Source organism: Pleurodeles waltl, chromosome 2_1 (genome assembly GCF_031143425.1).
Source record: "Pleurodeles waltl isolate 20211129_DDA chromosome 2_1, aPleWal1.hap1.20221129, whole genome shotgun sequence".
In the NCBI taxonomy this organism is placed as follows: domain Eukaryota; kingdom Metazoa; phylum Chordata; class Amphibia; order Caudata; family Salamandridae; genus Pleurodeles; species Pleurodeles waltl.
Genome location: NC_090438.1, coordinates 170,092,826 through 170,113,035, shown reverse-complemented (window position 1 = coordinate 170,113,035; position 20,210 = coordinate 170,092,826). Strand labels below are relative to the sequence as shown.

The window sequence follows — 20,210 nt, the reverse complement described above, 5'->3', positions numbered from 1 at the left end:
CTAGTAAGTGAGGCACACATTTTTATTTCTCCTCGCATGTTTTTCTTTGTATGTGTACAGAAGAAGGGCACTATATCTTAGTAGAATGACGTATTTCTGCTCTGCCCATTTTAAGCAATGCAGCACATGTTCCCTTGATATGTTGCATTGCCTGAAACATTAGTAGATCTGGACCCTTATGTTCAAGTTTTGAGTGGAAAGCTATTTTAGGTTGAAGTATTTGTCTAAACACGGGTTGTTCGGAGGTATTAGATTGCTCTATCATCGCATCAGGTTACGTTTTTGTGCAGCACACACGTAGTGCAGATGTTCTTACTTTGAATGAGTTATTCTTTAGTGGAAATTTTAAATTGTTTATATGATTCTGGTAATCATTGGACATGCAATTTTTACAGATGCCTTAGTTTCCTCTTTCCTGGTCATGGCAAATGACTTTAGTGTATTTCCTCGCCTTTTGTTGGTTGGGCCACCCAGGTGTAAGTTTAGAGGAGCATAAAGGGAGGAAAAGTAATTTCAACTTCAAATTCAAATTATGAATAACTACAAAATTATATCTATGTTGACGTTCACCTTATTTGGTTTGCCTTTCAGTAACAAACTCTTGTCAAAATTCCTTTGAGAACAACCCATTACTCAGTGCAAACAGTGCTGAATTTCTGCTTGTTGTTTCCGGTGCTGAGCACCACTTATTTGTGAGGGCAGGGGCTTATTCTTATGCCTCAAGCATTTGCTGCGAGCAAAAGACACATATGGGAAAGACGGAATAAGGGAAAACTAAAAAGCGTAATAAAGGGTGAAAGTAGAAAGTTGAAGGATGAGCTGAAGGGGCAGGGGTGGCCGTAAATGGATTGAAGATGCCGGAGATGGCTTCAGGATTACACTGCCTCAGTATTCAGTGCTGGCAGATTTAATTACAGAAGCCTCGTGTTTAAGGGAAGGGCTTTGAGCACCGGCACCTCTTTATTTACAAATTAAGCACTGAGTGCAACTATTCAGTGGCATAGCAAAGTGTGCCATGGGCCATAATGCAAGCACGGAAATAGGCACTTAAGTAGATAGGACTGGCCCCATTCCACTTCTGGGTCTCGCACCACTGCGCCTGCTGCATTTATGGCAGCTACACACTGAGCTTAGAAATGCTGGAAATTCCTTGTGTGTAGCTGAATTGTCACATGCGAAGCGACGCCCCTCATGAAATCTGGTATGTGAATCACCTGCCAGCCTTGCACGCAAGCAGGACCAGGCAGGCCTTTCATTCCACCGGGAATTTTACCGGTGGGACATAGGGCTTGGAGGCCTTTTTTAAAAGCCCGGGACCGCCCCAAAGCGCCTGTCCCTTTCCCCGCTTCTCTGAGCTTGTAAGTGCAGAAGGCACGAAGAGGCTTCCAGAGATAAATGAGGGAGGGGAAGGTAGCGAGAAAGCGACAGGAGCGAAGGAAGAGAGAAAGAAAAAAAGGAAAGAGAGAATCCAAAGGACGAGAAAGCGGGGAGAGGTAAGGAAAAGGGCAGGTGTGAACATTTTGACAAGGCTACTTCTATTTTCCCAGCCCAGCATTGCACGGAGTTTTCCAGGTTTCGCGCGTCCCTAGAATTTGGCCCAGTCTATGGGAGGAAGAGAAGATTGCCATGGGTTGATTCATTGTCCTCTAACAAGTACGAAAAGCAGAGGAACTTGCTTATTAGTACAGACTCTTGAGGCATTGAAACTGCTTTGTTTCAGATACCACAAAGCTAATTAGTGACATTTGTTAATTAATGAACATTCGACATGTTGAGGGTAGATAGTTTCAATGGTGTGTGTAAGAGAACAGGGAAGACATGCAAATTCACTAAATAATAGACTACCAGAAGTAAAAAAACAGGAAGGCTGCAGAGGGCATCTTTCATGTTGAAGCAAGTCTGTTTCAGGAAACAGCAATTGATTAGCGTCATTTGAGCTCCGGAGCAGCATTGCTGCATCCTTTTATGATCAATTAAGTCTGACAAATCTTTGTGACGCACAAAACGAACATCAGTGACATTCTTGCTCCCATGAGATTAATTGCAGGTTTTCCATAAATCAAAGCTGTACAGCACGGGCGCTCAGCAAAGTGCTCTTTCATCTGCAAGAGAGGCTTTGGTTTTTTAAGTAGTTATTTGACAGTGACCTTGACCTTTGTTAGCTGTTGGCGGATTTAAGGGTCGAGGCCTTCGTTGGATAGGAGCAACGGATGTACAGGAAATAAGGTAGGCCGCTTCATTTTTCTGGGTCATTGACTGGCGACAGATAAAACGAATGAGTCATAAGTACCGGAGTACATTTTAGGTCGTTTTTTAAATTAATTGCTAGTTAGACAACGGTTTAGCGCACGCGCTCGTTCTTTCTGAGTTGAACTGCAATTTTGCAAAAGTGGATACACTTTTCCATCAAATTCCTACAGCGATGGTATCAGACCCAATGTAAGACGTCGTGTGCTAATTTTCTTAGCTAACCCTGATACTGCATGTTCAGTAGACGAAAATGAGACAGCAGAGGGAAGAGAGAGATGGTTGCACATAGAAGAGCAGTAGAGAACGAGAGGCAGAGGCCAGGATGATGAAGATAATTCGAGAGCGAATGTTGCTGACAGCTAGGGTGAGAGAGAGAGAGTGTATGAGGGAAAACGAAGAGAAAGAAAGGCAAAGGAGGTAAAATAAAGGAGAGAAGGGTATTTGGTTTGTATGTATGGGTGTGGCGTTCTGAGAGAGACACAGGGGGAGAGGATGGGAGAGACTGAGGGAGGAGAGTATTGAGAGAAGGAGAGAGGGAGCTGCAGAGAGAATACAAAACAAAGGGCCTCATTTACCAGGATTTTCGCTGCCTTAGAATCATTTTTTTCTACACTAAGGCCGCGCAAAACAGTCATATCTACAAACTGGTGCAATATCACCATCGAACAAGTTTGCAAACCCTTCGCTAGGTATAATGTATACAAGGTAGGCGTTTCCCCGTTAAATGCTTTGCAGAAATGGCTGTGCTGCGCAGGCATAGCATAATTTTTTAAAGCCTGCTCAGGGCAGGCATTAAAGGTGATGCTGTGCTGTTTTCTGTTGGGCTCCCCTAACATTGCTGGGCTAGAGTCAAAATTAGATGCTAACCCTGCAATGTTAAGGTTTAGCGCTACAACAGCATCAGAATTTCTGGCGCTGTTGTGGACACTTTGGGCCATGTAACACTGTATTGTAAACACAGCGCTCCATGGCGTCATTAGGAGGGGTGCAGGGCAGCACAAGAAAACTGTTTCTTGTAAAGAGTGGAGAAAAAGTATATGTGTGTGTGAGTGCAAAAGAGAGAGAAGGGTTGAAACACAGGACAGAGAGAGTGTGTATGTGTGTGTCATAGAGAAAAGAGAGAGAAGGAGAGAGAGAGCCACAGAGAGAGAAAGAGAGAGACAATGAATAACAAAGAGAGAAGATAACACAAGGAGAAAGGGGTCAGAAATGATTTCTCGTGTATGAAACAGAGTAAGAGCATGAGTGAGAACAGAATACAAGTGAGACAGACGGAAGAATTTTGAAAGAGAATGTACAAGAGAGAATGGATGACAACATGTTTTTTCTAGAGAGGTAGAGGGTTTGGTAGAAATGAAGAGAGTGTGAGAAGGGAGAGGGAAAGAGAATGAGCAGGAGTGTAGCTCAGGTGGGGGTGTAACAAAAAACACTCACTCACTCTCGTCTGTTTTGAAGGCCTTAAAAATGTTGATTAGTTTGAAAAATATTGCATTTGAAGTACCTTAATAATCCACACTCTTCTCTCTTCCCACTACCCCGTAAGCCCACCTCATGTTCTGCTTCTCATATAATGGGCCACATTTACTAGCATCTAACTCATCAGCTCCGATATGTCAGATTTCTTGCACTGCCCTGCGCCCCACTAACAACACCATGGTAGCGCTGCATTTACTATAAGGACCTCCCTGGTGCACATTTTCCACAGATGCTCAGAACTTCTGACACATTTGTGGCGTTAAAGTCACGCATTGCTGGGCTTGCATCAAAAAATGACGCTCCTCCAGCAATGCATGGAAGTCTCCCATTTTAAGAAGCCTTATGTCTGCTTAATGCCTGCTCTCAGCTAGCGTTACATTTTTGACACAGTGAAGATGCAGAACTGCCAGTTCTGCGTGGCTTTTAACGGGAGAATGCCTTCCTTGCATACATTTTGCATGGCACAGGTATAATGTTGCACAAGGCTTTACACACTGGTCCCATTTTGCCAGTTTGTAAATTCTGTGCACTGTAGGGGACTGCTTTGCACCACAACAGCATAAAAAATGTGATGCTACAGTGCCGCAAGGTGCTTGTAAATAAGCCCCAATGTGTTTTAAGAAGATATTACAGCGTGATTGTTGGGAATTCTGAAGCTCACACCCCCAATCATACTGACCAAGCTATTCTCCTGAATATGAGTGTGAGAGGACAGGCTAAATGTCAAACATATTGGTGAGCTGTACCTGAAAGTGACTTTTCATACAAAGTGAGTGTCATTTAAGAGCCATATCTGCAAAGTGGCCAAAGTCCAATGTCACAGCTGTAGCTGAAAGCACTTTGTACTCAGGGATGTGTAGATGCCCACTTTGAAAGGATTAGAATACCGCAAATTACAGACAACACCATGTTGTTGGTAAGACAACCATGTTTGATTGAGGATGACTCCCATCATTGACGCCACATGTTTGCTCTTAAAGGGCCCCTGAGGTGAATGATCTTGCAGTATATTTCAAACCCTCAAGACGCCATCTAACAAAGCATCATTCTAAATTGCCTATTTTTTGTGATTGCTAGCATGCAGGACTGAGCAAACAAAGGTGTTTTTTTCTCTACATTGGATGGCTCCTTTAAGGAGTTGGACTTGCTATTACATTTTGCTGTAGTGGAGTCCTGCAAGCGACTACACTAACCAAAGGATAACACTTGTTTCTCTGATCTATTTGCAGATTTATGATATGTTGGAGCTTTTGAATTTATGGTGCCTTTTCTCATTCTCGATGATAGCATGAAATTATTTAGTTTATCTTTACAATTGTAAGGAAATTAACCTCCACTCTTTTTTTCCACAGTGGACAGGGATGCAGTCCATATTGCATCATTTCCTAGATCAATAATACAGTACCACATACTGGCCTTTAATTACTACCTCAAATTCTAGCAACGAATGCCAATATTTGTGGCCATTGTTGTCCAGATGTGCACACCACTCGATAAAGACGGATGAACTATTCCAATTCGCAAACCAGAGATGTGCAATTTGCATACCATCTGAATTTCGAACGATAGGTAGGTACATTTGCAATATAAATTTCATACAAATACATCGCAAATTGTACATCCACAGGTTGCTGCAAAATGGCTTGCCTAATATATATTAATTAGGCAAGTCACAATTTGCGATATCCTGGGATTGGCTAAAATGCAGGTATAGAAGTCTGCCAAGGTCAGCAGACCTCAATCCCTGTATCTGAAGCACTGCCTGCACCCTCCAAACCCCCTCACTTTCACCAGAGGTTGCCCTCATCATTCCAGAGAGAAGGATGTCCCATATAAAAAGCTTCCCTTTGCGACGCAGATACCACCCCTCTGAGGTGTCACTATCTAACCAATGGTTTGGGACCGCTCTTGAAGTAACACACCATTGGTACAGTTCCCTCTGAATCACATATAAGGGGGGAATGCACATTTGACACCACCTCCTATTTACTAATGGCAGTTGGCTTATGTTTACAGCAGAGGGGTGGAGGTCGGGTGTGTGGGGGGGACAGAAAAATAATGATAATAAAAAAACAAAAACAAGAAAGGCACTTAACTTCAGACGTCTTCCTTGCGGTGTCCTCCTGCTCCTGGAAGCTTCAACGCACGGTACTAGGAAACACCACTAACCAATCCTGATGCTGCTTTCATGCTGTTAACCAGCATGAAAGCAACATCCGGATTGGTGGGAGTGGGCTCTCTCAGCATTCACCAGAGCGCTGGAGGCCTGTGCCTTCTCTATACCAGCTGTCTGAAGACAGCTGGGTTAGAGATATTTAAAGTGTGCATGTCTGGCTGGCTGTCGCAAGACAGCAGGCCAAAGAGACATGCGCACTTTAAACAAGTGCCCAGCTCCCTGCTGCCACTCGGCAGCAATTGCCCCGCCCCTTCCTGACACTCGATTCAGGATGGGGCACTAAAAAATAAAATGGTAATGAAAAACGTTTATTACTATTTTATTTTTCCGTTATGGGGGGGGGCATTTTTTTGGCAGGGTGACGCTTCTCCGTTCAAATGGAGGGTCCTCTCCTGCTATTTACTATTAGAATAGGGTCACAAACCCCTTTGTAAAAGGACTTTGGTAAATAGTGAAAGAAGGTCCGTCATGCTTATCGAACACAGCCTCCTTTCCAGCATATTTGATAAGATCATACACTTGCAAATGTTGTTGTTAAATTGCATGCAAACTGTTGATTTATTTGGTTTATTCAAGCCTAAATAATTTATTTGATAGACTTAATCTAACCTGACAGGTGTGCATGATCTGCATCTCAAGCCTAGATCCTCAAGCCTGTCTGTGCCCTAGGCAAACAGCTGGCACGTCCTCTACATATTTCTATATGTGTTAAATAAATTAAATGCGTGAATGTTTTTCTCTATAACAAAAATGGTTCTCTTTTAAATCGATGTGTTTCCTTTGTCTGTTTTTTTCCATGGTTTATTTTTGCTAATATTACAATTCTGCCTTCTCCTTTTGTCCAAAGCGCCTTTTCCACATGATGGACATTAAATAGGCCACTTCTAAATGATATAAAAATACAATATACATATAGCTTTGAAGAATTAATAAAGAAAGCTAAAATTATTGACTGAAATAAAAAAAATATCTCTACTGTAGGCTGGAGGGCATCTAGAAATTAGGGATGTGTGTTTGTACTGGAGGAAACTAAACAAATGTAGACAAAGGGATTACAGTCCTTGGTATATTCAAAAGTTCAGCTTATATCAATCGCTATATATACCATTGCCAAGACAGAAAAGACAGCTGCTTAATTAGACATGCCAAGATACTCATACACAACATAATATGACATTGGATGACATTTGTCAAGGATGAGCAGGTGGGTGAGTCAACAGGTTTGTTACATGGGCAATAATGCTTGAAAATGACTTTGATCTATGCCAATGCAACTATGGTCGCAGCTAGACAACAGGCTTAAAATGGGCTTTATAATAGTCACCAGAAGACCCTTGGACACCACAAAAATCTGAGAATGTGAAAGTCACTCACTCTTGAACATTGACATACTGCCTATTATGGGAAAAGTCCAGTGTGTCAAATCAGATTCAGCAAACTGGGGAGCAATTCAAAACAAAAGCCAAAAATATACAACTCTCTGATAAAGACACTTATGATTGCATGTTCCACTGGACGCCTTCATTAAATGGAATGTGGGTTATGGTCACTGTGTCAACTCTTCAGTCTACATCCCACAGTGCTGTTAAAATCTCAAGGCCTGCAGCAGCTACCGGTGACTGTGATCCTAAATAGAGCAACACAGGTGTCATCTTCAACCACTGGCTCTGTGGAATCACAATTTGGAATGGAAAATGTCTCACGTTGCCTCAAACAGGCAGTTCCTTAAAGTACGCCCAAGTTTACCAGAGTCATGTCAGATGTACTGATGAATGACTATCCCACCGAAGCCTCAATAGCGAGTAGATCAGAGCACAGTAAAGAGTGGAATTCCTGTGTAGAATTATGCCTCACACAATTTTAAGTGTTCCATACCTGTATTTTCATGGTGCAGGAACACTGAACCTCATTTTCCCAGGAAGAAAAACTGACCAGTAAAATCAGTCTGGGGCAGGGGTACACTCTATCCTGACCCCAGTCCTTGGCCCCAGTTCAACCATTAACCAAGGCACCTGAGCAGTATGTAATGCTCCCTCTTGCCAAGCAACATACCCCTTTCCTTGAATTTCCTACAAAATACTATCCCTAAGATGGTGGGAAATCATCTGTGGATTTGCTTCAATATGTGGCATGTTCGCCAGAAATTAGATGACATTCAGTTTGCACCAAACAGCAAATCAGATTTTTAATCTTGCATGCTGTCGTACCTGACATCCTTGGTGAGGTTTCCCCCAATGTATTTCCTTCAATCCTCCTGTGTTGGTGACTTCTTGTTTGCTATTGCTAGCTTTAGGACTCTGCACATTTCACCACTGCTAACCAGTGCTAAAATTATTGTGCTCACTCTTAAACATGGTCAAATTTGCTTACACCCAATTGGCACATTTAATTAATTTGTAATCCCATAGAAAATTGGCACTGCATGAATCCAGGGCCTGTAAATGATAGGGCCTGCAGCACTAATTGTGCCACCCACTTAAGTAGTCCTTTAAATATGTCTTAGGCATGTCACTACAGTCTGTGTGTGCAGTTTTAAACTGCCATTTCGACCTGGCAAAATAAACCTTTTTACCAGGCCTAACTCTTCCTTTTTAATTCATGTAAGTCACTCCAAGAGTAAGCCATAAACAGCCTGGAAGGCAGGGTGCAGTGTATTCAAAAAGACTGACAAGTACTTTTAACTTTTACATGTCCTGGTGGTGAAAAATTCTTACATTGGTTTTCCACGACTGCAAGACCTACCTCTCCCAACGAATAACATTGGGTTAGAATATTGCATTTAATAAGTGATAACCTTCAATTGGGAGCAGATAGAAATGTAATGTTTGGTATCTGAGAAAGTGTAATTAAAATCCTCTTTAAGAGTAAGGTCGGATTTTAAATTATAATTTTGAAAATGCCACTTTTTGTGCCCTTTTCCTGTCCTAGGTCACATGACTGGGTGTAGTTGGCCATACAATAGAGGATTTAATTTGCCTGTATAGACCATCTGCTGGCAGGATGAGGGGGCAGAGCTGGGCACAGCCCCACTTGCAACTAAATAGGCTGTGCTCTGCCTTCACACAAAAATCTTGTTACCACTGCATTGTCAACTACAACTGCAAAGTGAAACCTCTAGAAACATCTACTTCAAAGAAGGCACCAGGTAAAAACGTTGGGCCCTCAAACCCACTCTTCAGTTCATTTACTGAACATGCATAAGGACTCTTAGAGGACTGGCTGATGCTGTGCCCTGCTGTGTACTCCACAAGACTGCTTTGCTGCACCTGGAAGGACTGTTTTGGTGCCTGGCGCTAGCCTTGAACCCTCAGAGATCTGCTCTGATGCTTGTGCTCTGCTTCTTCACTTGAAGCTAGGACTACCGGAATGTAGTTTGCTAGCCTCCTCTTCAGAGCCACGGTGACATAAAAGGCTCCCACCATCTTAAATCCGTACCTGGACTCAGTCTGATTGAAACCCTGAACCCGCAAGTGGTGTTCCTACAGTCTCGGGCCCTTGGTTGTTGTGTTAAAGGTGCCTAGATAGCCTAAATCTAAAACTTGGAACTTGGGAACTGAAAGAAGACCAGCACCAAACTGTTCTTCTATCTGCCTAAGGTGCATTGACACTTGGCCTGACTTTGCATCAGATATTGATACTTTTTTCTCCATATAAGCAAATCCTGTTCAGGAGTCCTTTTCCAAAGGGGTATCAGGCCTCCTGGGGTTCAAGTTGTCTACAGCCTCCTGCCTCACCCTCATAGAGATTTTTGACTTCCAAAAAAGTGGCTCAGTCCAAATGTAGCAGTCTTCATTGATATGTCATCCAGTGGCTCCCCGATAATGATGCTCCATCCTCAGACACCACTTGGAACCTTGTCCCACTGAACTTACTGAACTTACATTCTCAGAATTTGTTTTTCAAAATTGTCTTCTAAATCTGTAGGTAAGCACTGACTGGGCCCAATCCACTTTTTGTATCTGACCTGCACTCAGTGTCCATTGGCAATTTTTTTTGACTTTGACTTTACAGTGACTAGATGGCCACAGTTGGTGTTTTGATCTGTTTTGCGCTTGTTTTTACGAACAAATAAAAAAATTCATAACTTTGGTTCTAAAGGGAAGATTTATGGAAAGTGGTGCTGCACCGAGTGCAGCGCCACTTTCCCTGCTCCCCTTAGCACCCCACTACCACCACCATGTGTGCGCCATATTAAAAATACGGCGCACCATGGCTCAGGGTAGGGGGCAATAGTTTTATTTTTTAGTACGCTATTGATGTACTCTGCAGGAGTAGCGCCAAAATATTGGTGCTACTCCTGCATAGTACATAGGGGCCCATTCTAAAGAATGGAAGCCCCCTTTTAACATCTGCACTTGAGTATGCATTAAAAATGGCGTAATAAATGACGCAAGGAAATCCCATAGATTTCCTTGCACCATTTTACCGGCTCCCCTAACGGGGGAACGCCCCCTTTGCATACATTATGCCTGGTGCAGGCATAATGTAGCGCAAAGGGTTACAGAGTGGCACAATGCATGCATTGCGCCACTCTGTAAATAGGGCGTGGGATTTTGGCCTCTTTGGGCCACATTAACATCAAAACAATTGACGTAATTTGGCGCAAGGTGGCGCTACGGGCCTATAAATATGCCCCTAAGTTTGCTACAACTAGAAGGACTGCTTTGCTGCCTGGAGCTAGCCTTGAACCCATTGAGGCCTACCCTGCTGCTTGCGTCCTGCTTCTTCACTTGAACTCAAGACTACCAGAATGACTCCAAAGGCTAGTTTGCTAGCTCCTGTTCAGAGCTACAGGTAAATAAAAGGCTCCCACCATCTTGAACCCATACCTGGACTCAGCCTGAGTGAGTCCTGAACCCCCAAGTGGTGTCCCTCCAGCCTCGGGTTTTTGGTTGTTGTGTTAAAGGTGCCCAGATAGCCTAAATCTAAAACTTGGAACTTGGGAATGGAAAGAAGACCAACACCAACCTGCTCTTCTATCCGCCCAAAGTTAATTGCCGCTCGGCCTGACTTTGCGGCAGCTCCTGATACTTTGTTCTCCATAGAAGCAAATCCTTTTTAGTGGTACTTTGCCTAAGGGGTATCTTGCCTCCTGGAATTTGTTTTCTTTTTGTCATTTTGGTGTCAAATAATTTATGAAAACATACTCTATTTTTCTAAATTGGTGTGGGATTTGTCTTGCTTTGTTTTTTGAGTCTATTACTGTTTGTGAGATGCACAAACACTTTACCCATTGCCTCTAAGTTAAGCATGACTGCTTTTTGTGCCTAGTTACCCAGGGATAAGCACAGATTAAATTAGCGGCTTTTGTTGTTCATCCTGCCAGGGATTGTAGCTGTTGCTTGACCAGGCTTACATCCGAATCAACCAACAACCCAATTTCTCACAGTAATATTTTCTTTTCACTATGTAGAGGAAAAAAAGAATGGTGCAATTGTTGTATGTCATAAATTCCTAGATGTTAAATTGGGTTCTCAAGATGGCAATGATAATGAACAGTGGTTTGGAATTCACCTATTAATTAATTATATTCCATTTCCATATTTAATGTTTATGGCCCCAATCAACCTGATAATACTTTGTGGACTGAAATTACTGAAAAATTGATTTCTTTTTCTGAGGATCATTTGAGTTGTGGGGGTGATGGAAACCTGTCTCTTGAACATTTTCTCAATACACAACCAAAAGTCACCTGTATGCCCTCAGTCATGCAAACACAATTTCTTAATACTTTACTGCAAGGGCACTTTGTAGACACTTAGGGAGTTTTTTAGCCCTCTTTAAGAGTAGTTTTCTTTTTCTCTCTTATTCCAGGATAGGTAATTATTAGACCTGACAGCCTCAGTGTGGTCACCCCTAACTTTCTGCCTGCCGCCCTCCACTTTTTGTTTTTGCTGGTTTTAGGACTCTGCACACTTTACCATTGCTAACCAGTGCTAAAGTGCATATTCTCTCTCCCTTAAAACATGGTGACATTGGTTCATACCCAATTGGCTTATTCAATCTACTTGTAAGTCCCCAGCAAAGTGCACCACATGTGCCCAGGGCCTGTAGATTAAATGCTACTAGTGGGCCTGCCGCACTGATTGTGCCACCCACATAGGTAGCCCCTTAACCATGCCTCAGGCCTGCCATTGCAAGGCATGTGTGTGCAGTTTCACTGCCACTTCGCCTTCGCATTTAACAGTACCTGCCAAGCCTTAAACTCCCCTTTTCTACATATAAGCCACTCCTAAGGTAGGCCCTAGGTAACCCCTAGGGCAGGGTGTTATGTAGGTAAAAGGCAGGACATATACCTGTGTAGTTTATATGTACTGGTAGTGTAGAACTAAATTTGTTTGCACTGCTGTGAGGCATATTCCTTTCATAGGCTAATATTAGGGCTACCCTCATATACTGTTTGAGTGGTAGATTCTGATCTGCAAGGAGTAACAAGGTCATATTTAGTATGGCCAGAATGGTAAAACAAAATCCTGCTGACTGGTGAAGTTGGATTTAATGTTACTATTTTAGAAATGCCACTTTTAAAAAGTGAGCATTTCTCTGCACTTAAATCCTTCTGTGCCTTACAATCCATGTCTGGCTGGGTTACTTGACAGCTCCTTTGGGCATTTCACTCAGACAACCCGATACACAGGATGCTGTCAGTCACACCTGCATACATCTGCATACTGAATGGATTTTCCTGGGCTGGGAGGGTGGAGGGCCTGACACTTACACGTCAAAGGACAGTGGCCTGTCCTCACACAATGGACTGCCAAACCCCGTACTGGGACCCTGGCAGACAGGATTGAACTGAAAGGGGACAGTGTGCACTTCTAAGCCACTCTTTGAATTCTCCCCCACTTCAAAGGCACATTTGGGTATTTAAACAGGGCCTCTGACCCTACTACGTCAGACACTTCTGGACAAGATACCACAGGTGAACAAACTTTGAACCAGACCCTGCAACCTTCCAAGAGGAACTGCCTGGGTGCCCAAAGGACTCCCCAGACTGCTTTTCTGCAAGGAACTGCTGCCCTGCTGTTGCCCTGCTGCCTTGCTGTTCTCTGGCTCTGCTGAGAAGTACTCTCCAAGGGCTTGGATAGAGCTTGTCTCTTGTTCCTTGAAGTCTCAGGACCAAAAAGACTTGCTCCTACAAAGAACTCCTTGTGCGGCGAAAATGTGACACACAGCCTGCCAGAAACGATGCACAGCCTGCATCACGGTGAGAGAATCACTGCACACTGAACCGGATTGATGCAGCCCGGCTCCCCGAGAGGAGATTGACGCAGCACCAGCATTGCAACTGGAACTTCGATGCACGGGCCACTGGATCGACGCATAGCCGAGCTGGAACCACGCTGCCCGACTTCCTGTGAGAAGAATTGACTCAGCTCCTGCCATGCCCACCGGATCGACACAGCTCCTGTGACTTCGTCCTGCACGCCCAGGATTTCTCTGCATCATCCCTGGGACATCCGAAAATCCAGCAACCCGAAGAGGATCCAAGTAAGCATGCCTGAAAATGAAGCAAAGCCTTCCCTGAGTGGAAAATTATCGACGCATCGTCTATGTGCGCCCAGAGAAACCGACACACACCTCCCCGTTTTCCACGCATCTCCTCCTCTGCGGTCCCTTGTGGAGAATTTGAATGCAAACCAGGTACTTTGTGCTTGCAAGAGACACTTGTTGCTTTTTAAAGACTCCTTTTAGTCTAAAGTGATATTTTAACATGTACATTTGGACCTGCATTTAACCAGATAAATATTATATATTTTTCTAAACACTGTGTGGTGTATTTTTGTGGTATTATAGTGTGTTATTGCATGAGTTATTGCACAAATACTTTGCACATTTCCTTCTAAGTTAAGCCTGACTGCTCAGTGCCAAGCTACCAGAAGGTGGGCACAGGATAATTTGGATTGTGTGTGACTTACCCTGACTAGACTGAGGGTCCTTGCTTGGACAGGAGGTAACCTGACTGCCAACCAAAGACCCCATTTCTAACATTAATGTATTTGTTTCTAAACATCTCTCTCGACATAGTATTCGTTCTGAAAGGTGTTCAATATGAACATCAGATCATGCTCCTGTTATTCTCAATTTGCACATCTTACCTAATTCTATAGGTTTGAGAACATGGAGAGTTAGTGATTCACTTGTAATAGATCTCTCTTCTCCCCAAGCTTTCCAGAAGGTTACTACTGAAGTCTTTCAATTAAAGTCTGCTGGTAACATTTATATAGAGATAATTTGGAAAACATTTAAAACCACTGCTAAGGATTTCATCATTAACTTTGTTGGACCTGCCATTTTTGCAGGGTTATTCTCAAACCTCTTGCCTTCTTCCTCCCATTTTGTCTGACCTGTTTTTGTTGGGTTTAGGACTCTAAAAACTGCTAAAGTGCATATGTTCTCTGTCTAAAATGTATTGGTGATTAATTTATCCATTATTGGCATATTTGACTTACAAGTAAGTCCCTAGTCAAGTGCCTAGGGCTTGTAGGTCAAATACTACTAATGGGCCTGCAGCACCGATTGTGCCACCAAAATGAGTAGCCCTGTAAACCCGCCTCAGACCTGCCATATGGTGTCTGTGTTTGCAGTTTTAACCTGCCATTTCGACCTGGTAATTGCATCCACTAGCCAGGCCCAAAACTTCCCTTTTACTACATGTAAGCCACCCCTAAGTTAGGCCCAAGGCATCCCCATGGGCAGGGTGCAGTGCATTTAAAAGATAGGACATGCACTGGTGTGTTGTACATGTCCTGAAAGTGAAGTACTGCTAAATCTGTTTTTCACTATTGCAGGGCCTGTCTCTCCCATAGGTTAACATGAGAATTGCCTTGAAATATCTTTCAAGTGTAATTTCCCATTGGGAGCAGATAGAGATGTTGATTTTGGGATCTCTGAACTCAGAATTTAAAATTCGTCTTTTGGGGAAGAAGTTTGTTTTTAATTGTAAGTTTGAAAATGCTGCTTTTAGAAAGTGGCTATTTTGTTGCTTAACCATTCTGTACCTCTGCCTCTCTGCTAAATACAACCCGGGTCAGGATGACATTCACTCTAGACAGTCTCACAAGGGAAGCTGAGTTGTGCCTTGGATATCCCAACACCAGGCTGATGGGTCTCCCTGAGCTAATGTGGTGGGAGGAGCTAACACTTGCACCTCAATAAGGCTGTGCCTGTCCTCACACAAAGCAGTCCCCAAACCACTGGAGTGTCTTTGGGACCCCGGCAGGGACAGGTAGGGTATTGTGCACTATAAAGACTTCTCTTTGATGTTTGACTACTTCAAAGACAGACATAGGTATAAGTACTGGACCTCTGACACCACAAGTTAGAATACTTATGGACTAAGGACATTCTGCCAGGAATAAGAGTTGGATGCTGTAGGAGGGATTGCCACAATGCCTGTTGTGCTGGCCTGATGCTTGCTGCTTCTGTCCTGCAAGTGTAAGGACTGGACTTTGCTTTCTACATCCTGCTTTCCAAGGTTCTCCAAGGGCTTGAACTCAGCTTGCATCCTGTTAAAAAGACTCAGAGACATTTAAGATTTCATCTGCCAATGCCGGAGTTCTTCTGCTGAGAGCTCTGACTTGCCAAGTGGTGCTAACTCCAGTCCCTGAACCCTTGGAAGTGTTAACTGGTGACCTGAAGGATAAAATCCATGCACCGGCGCACCCCAGCAGACATACTGATGCAACAACTGTCCCACAGCTGGAGAATCAACGAAGCTTCTGTCTTGTGGCTGCAGAACTGACTCTGTGCCTGTGTTTCAACACAGCTCCATCATCACAGCATGTCTGGATTTTACATGCATCGTCCCCAGGGTGCCAATTTCTTGTCTACCATGCACCGTAGTAAGGAACATGGCTACGTGTCTAGAAAGCAACGCACCACCTTTCTTGTGAGGAAAGAATCAATGCATCATCTTCCCTGCCTGTAAAGATCCAACACATTGTGTCTCCTGCGAAGAAAGAATCAACGCATCAACTCCCCAGCGCAGTAAAGAACTAATGCATCGATTTAGCTTCGGGCACCTCCCCTCCCTAGTGGCCCGCATTGTCTTTATTCTTGATGCATCCCAGGTACTTTGTGCTAAAAAGATACAAACATTGATTCCTATAGATTAAGACTCATTTAAACCTATAAAATGTGCAATCTTTAATTGTGTCTGTTGGATTGATGTTGTTTTGGTCTTGTTTTATTCAGATAAATATTAGCTAGTTTTCTAAACTGTTAGGAGTACTTTTGTAATGTTTTCATTGTATTGTTGTGTGTGTACAAGTACTTTACACATTGCCCCAGAGATAAGCCTGACTGCTTGAGCCAAGCTACCTAGGGGACGAGCAGGGGGTTATCCTAGGTGTGTGACTCCCTTACCCTGACTAGAGTGAGGGTCCCTGCTTGGAAAGGGTGAAAACCACTAGAGACCCCATTTCTAACAACCTGCTAATAAAAAAAAAAAAAAAAAACTTCTAAACAAATAACTATAGACATTCTAAGACATGTTGAGCAATTAGGACATGCATATTTTTCTTCTCCTTCTAAACAATGTCTTGATGAATAAATAAGAACTACATTTGAATTTAGTAACTAATCTATGGAACTTGCACCTTCATATTATTTCATATCCTGTACTAAATGATATGCATAACAGAGTAAGATTGGCAATGCATAATTACCCTGTTATGAACAATTACACAACTGAAACACCTACTAAACAAGATGTCATACTGAATTACTTGTCAGATATATGAAAAGAATATAATTTACATAAATTATATAAACACTTCCCCCGCCATATCATATGACTTAGTAAATGCAGTGAATTTGATTGAGGCATTTGATTAGGAAGGGTAAGGTCCATAGACAGGATGTTTTTTTCCATTACCTTTTACCGTCATGTTTCTAAAATATTTATCCCCAGGCCTATGTCATTAGTTAATACTGACTAAATTATTAAGAAACAAGAGTGCACTTTACCTTGAACTTTTATTACCAAATTTATTAGGGAAAGAACAAACTAGTTTTGCTAAAGGTTATAAACAACTATTAGCTGCAATATCTCTTGATGATGAAGAAGTATTTGATCAAGTGGACTGGAATGCTATCTTCCATGCTTTGAAATGGGTTGGATTTGGCCTTAAAGGTATTCATTTAATTTCACCTTTGTATTAATCTCCTAAAGTATCCATCTTTGTTAACAGTTTGATTTCTGTCCTATTCTAACTACATAGAGGTGTTAAACAGAGTTGTCCCCTTACACCTTTACTTTTTACCTGTGTTCTAGAGCTATTTTTTAAAGTAAGACAAAATAGAAATATTCAATCATTTCATTATTGAGGTAACCAAATTAAAACATCTACCTATGGAGATGCTATTCTCTTATTTCTTTCCCTTCCAATTTCATTGTTTCCAGTATTCCTAGAAGAAGTTAATTTCTTTGCAAAGGTTTTTGGATATAAATTAAATTCTAACAAATGTGAAATTCTCCCTCTCAATAAACTATGTTTAATGCATGATTTCAGTTCTTCCACCTTTGCTTAAAATGCAAGTAAAATTGAATACCTTTGACTTTGGTTTACTGATTCTATTAAGGGCACTGTTAAATTGATTGTAACTATACAATTACCAAACTTTAATACAGGGAATCCACTATTTTAATCCTGGTGGGGCTGCCTTGGCTCCAACAAGTTCATGTTAGTCTGTTTAGTTTTGTACACCTTATCTACATTCCCTATTAATATTCTGTTTCACTTCTACATATATTGTGTCATCATATCATTCCAGCAAAATAAGAAAAATCCCTATATTCCACTTTTCAAATTGAAACGTGCTAAACAGCAGGGAGGGTGGATTTTCTATACTAAGGTTTTCTGTTTGAAACAATTTTCATATTGGCTATCAGACAATGTGGCTTCCTCCAACCCTTAGATGGGTCTAGAACAACATTTTATATTACCATTGCATCAGTCAATCTCTATGTCTCTTCCAATTTATAAAAATGTCTGTAAAATATTAAGACCATTGTTTTTTTTTCTCATGTCAGTGAAGTGAAAGGGAGCAATTTCTTAACTCCTCATCATGGCATAAATTAAAAAAATGCTTAGGTTGGTCACATCAACTAACGAAACATGATCTATTTCATTTTAAAAAGCACAAACTATATTTTATATACCTAGTTCATATTATGAAATATTTGATACCTTGCCCCATATTATTCTCTGGTCATGGAAGACATTACCAATCCTTCTGTTACACAATATCTCACCTCTTACAAATTCTACCTCTTATTCCTGGCACATATTGACAAGATCTTTTCTTCCTCTAGATCTAAAACAGCTGTTGAGTTATAATGGGTACAAGGCCTTGGAATTTCATGGCTGGTTACATTTTGGAATAAAGTTTGTCTTAAATTGATGAAAACCTCTCACCCTACTAATACAAAAAAACTCTATCTTTCATATGTGTTAGACATATGATTACCTCAGAAACTTTAAGCACACTTCACTTCACACTAACCTGCTTGCTGGTCCTCTTATTTTTTCTGATTTTAAAATATATTTAATTGACTTTCTGTTTTACATGTGCATTTGGTTCTGAGTTTGGAATCAGTCCAATACTATTTATATGCACTAATGTTTCTCATAATATTGACAATTTGGTTGTAGAAAGTACAACTTTACCAATTGTACTACTTTAAATGTCAATATTACAGATTAGTTGTTTGCTGTTGCCTTTCAACAAATGACAAAGAACTGGAAAAAGTCCATAAGCATTTTATTTCAAACATGATGGTATGGCATTTGTTATAATCATGGACTGGACAGAGCATAATTGAATTCTATTTTGCTTGCCATCAAAGGAAAATCAATCTGATCAGCGGTAAGAGTAGTTATTTCTAAATCTGCTCAGTCATCCATTCTCCATCAACCACCTTTAGAACAGATATACTACACCTTCATTCAGATAATAGTATATAAGATGATCTTTTCTTATTTCTCTTACATTTTTGTAATTCATAATGGGCCAGATGTAGCAAACATTTTGCATGGTGCAAACTGCGAAAATCGCTGTTTGCGCCATGCAAAATGCCCTTTGCGATGCTCATTCACAATTTGCGAGTGGGTACCGACTCGCAAATTGGGAATGCAACTCACAAATAGGAAGGGGTGTTCCCTTCCTATTTGCGACTTGCATCGCTATGCTAAATAGTTTTGTGACCGCGAATACAGTCGCAAAGCAATTCGCAGTTACCACCAGTGTCACACTGATGGTAACCCATGCGCAAAAGGGAAGTGGTCCCCATGGGACCCCTTCCCCTTTGTGAATGTTGCCAAAAAGGGCTTTTCAGAGCAGGCAGTGGTCTAATGGACTACTGCCTACTCTGAAAAACCGAAACCAAATGGTTTTGTTATTTTTTTCAAAGAAAACGGGCTGCAAAATGAAAAAAAAAAAACTGCTTTATTTAAAAAGCAGTCACAGACATGGAGGTCTGCTGACTTCAGCAGGCCACCATCCCTGTGAGTGCAGGGACTCGCTATGGGGTCGCAAAATGCGACCCACCTCATTAATGTTAATGAGGTGGGTCTTTGCGACCCCATAGCGACTCGCAGAAGGTGTCTGAGACACCATTTCTGCATATGGTTTTGCGACTCGGAAATTGCGAGTCGCAATTTCCGAGTCGCAATTTCCGAGTCGCAAAATCTAGTTTTGCTACATCTGGCCCAATATGCCTCTAGCTAGTTATGAGTTCCTATTTTGTTGTCAATTGTTTTGCTTTCCTTTCTTTCTTATTTCACTTCTGTCTTTCTCTTAATTTCATAATATTTCCCATTGAAATAATGTTATAATTTTACTCCATTTTCCTAATATATTTAAGAATATGTATAACTTTTACAACTATGGTCCTCACTATGAGTTCAGCGGATGGGATAATCCATCCGCCAAACTTCCGACCTCCCCGCCGGGCCCATTATGACTTTCCTGCTGGGCTGATGGGTAAAAACCAAGGTTTCTGCCAGTCATTCCAGTGGGAAAGTGGCAGAAGCATTGTCACCGGCTCATAATCAAGCCGGCAGCAATGCTGCCATCACAGGGGCACCAGTACCCTCGCAATGCTCACTGTCCGCACAGAAGATAGTGACCATTGCAAGGGTGCTGGACAGGGGGACCCCTGCACTTCCCATGCCAAGTACATGGGCAGTGCAGGGCGCCCCGTGTGGCCCCCTGCACCTGTTCTCTGCCAGCCTTTCATGATACCACCATGAAAAGGCTGGAGGAGAACCAGGTTGTAATCAGCAGGGCAGCGCTGCCTGCA

At 42.1% G+C, this 20,210-nt stretch overlaps 1 long non-coding RNA gene across 1 annotated transcript in view; it reads left to right on the top strand.

Annotated features, from left to right (window-relative positions):
- The first annotated feature begins 1,395 nt into the window (after window positions 1–1,395).
- LOC138258559 (uncharacterized) overlaps window positions 1,396–20,210 on the top strand; it is a 51,105-nt gene continuing 32,290 nt past the window's right edge. Inside the window, exon 1 of the long non-coding RNA XR_011198419.1 lies at window positions 1,396–1,493. This is a non-coding gene — a long non-coding RNA (uncharacterized lncRNA). The remainder of the gene's footprint in view (window positions 1,494–20,210) is intronic.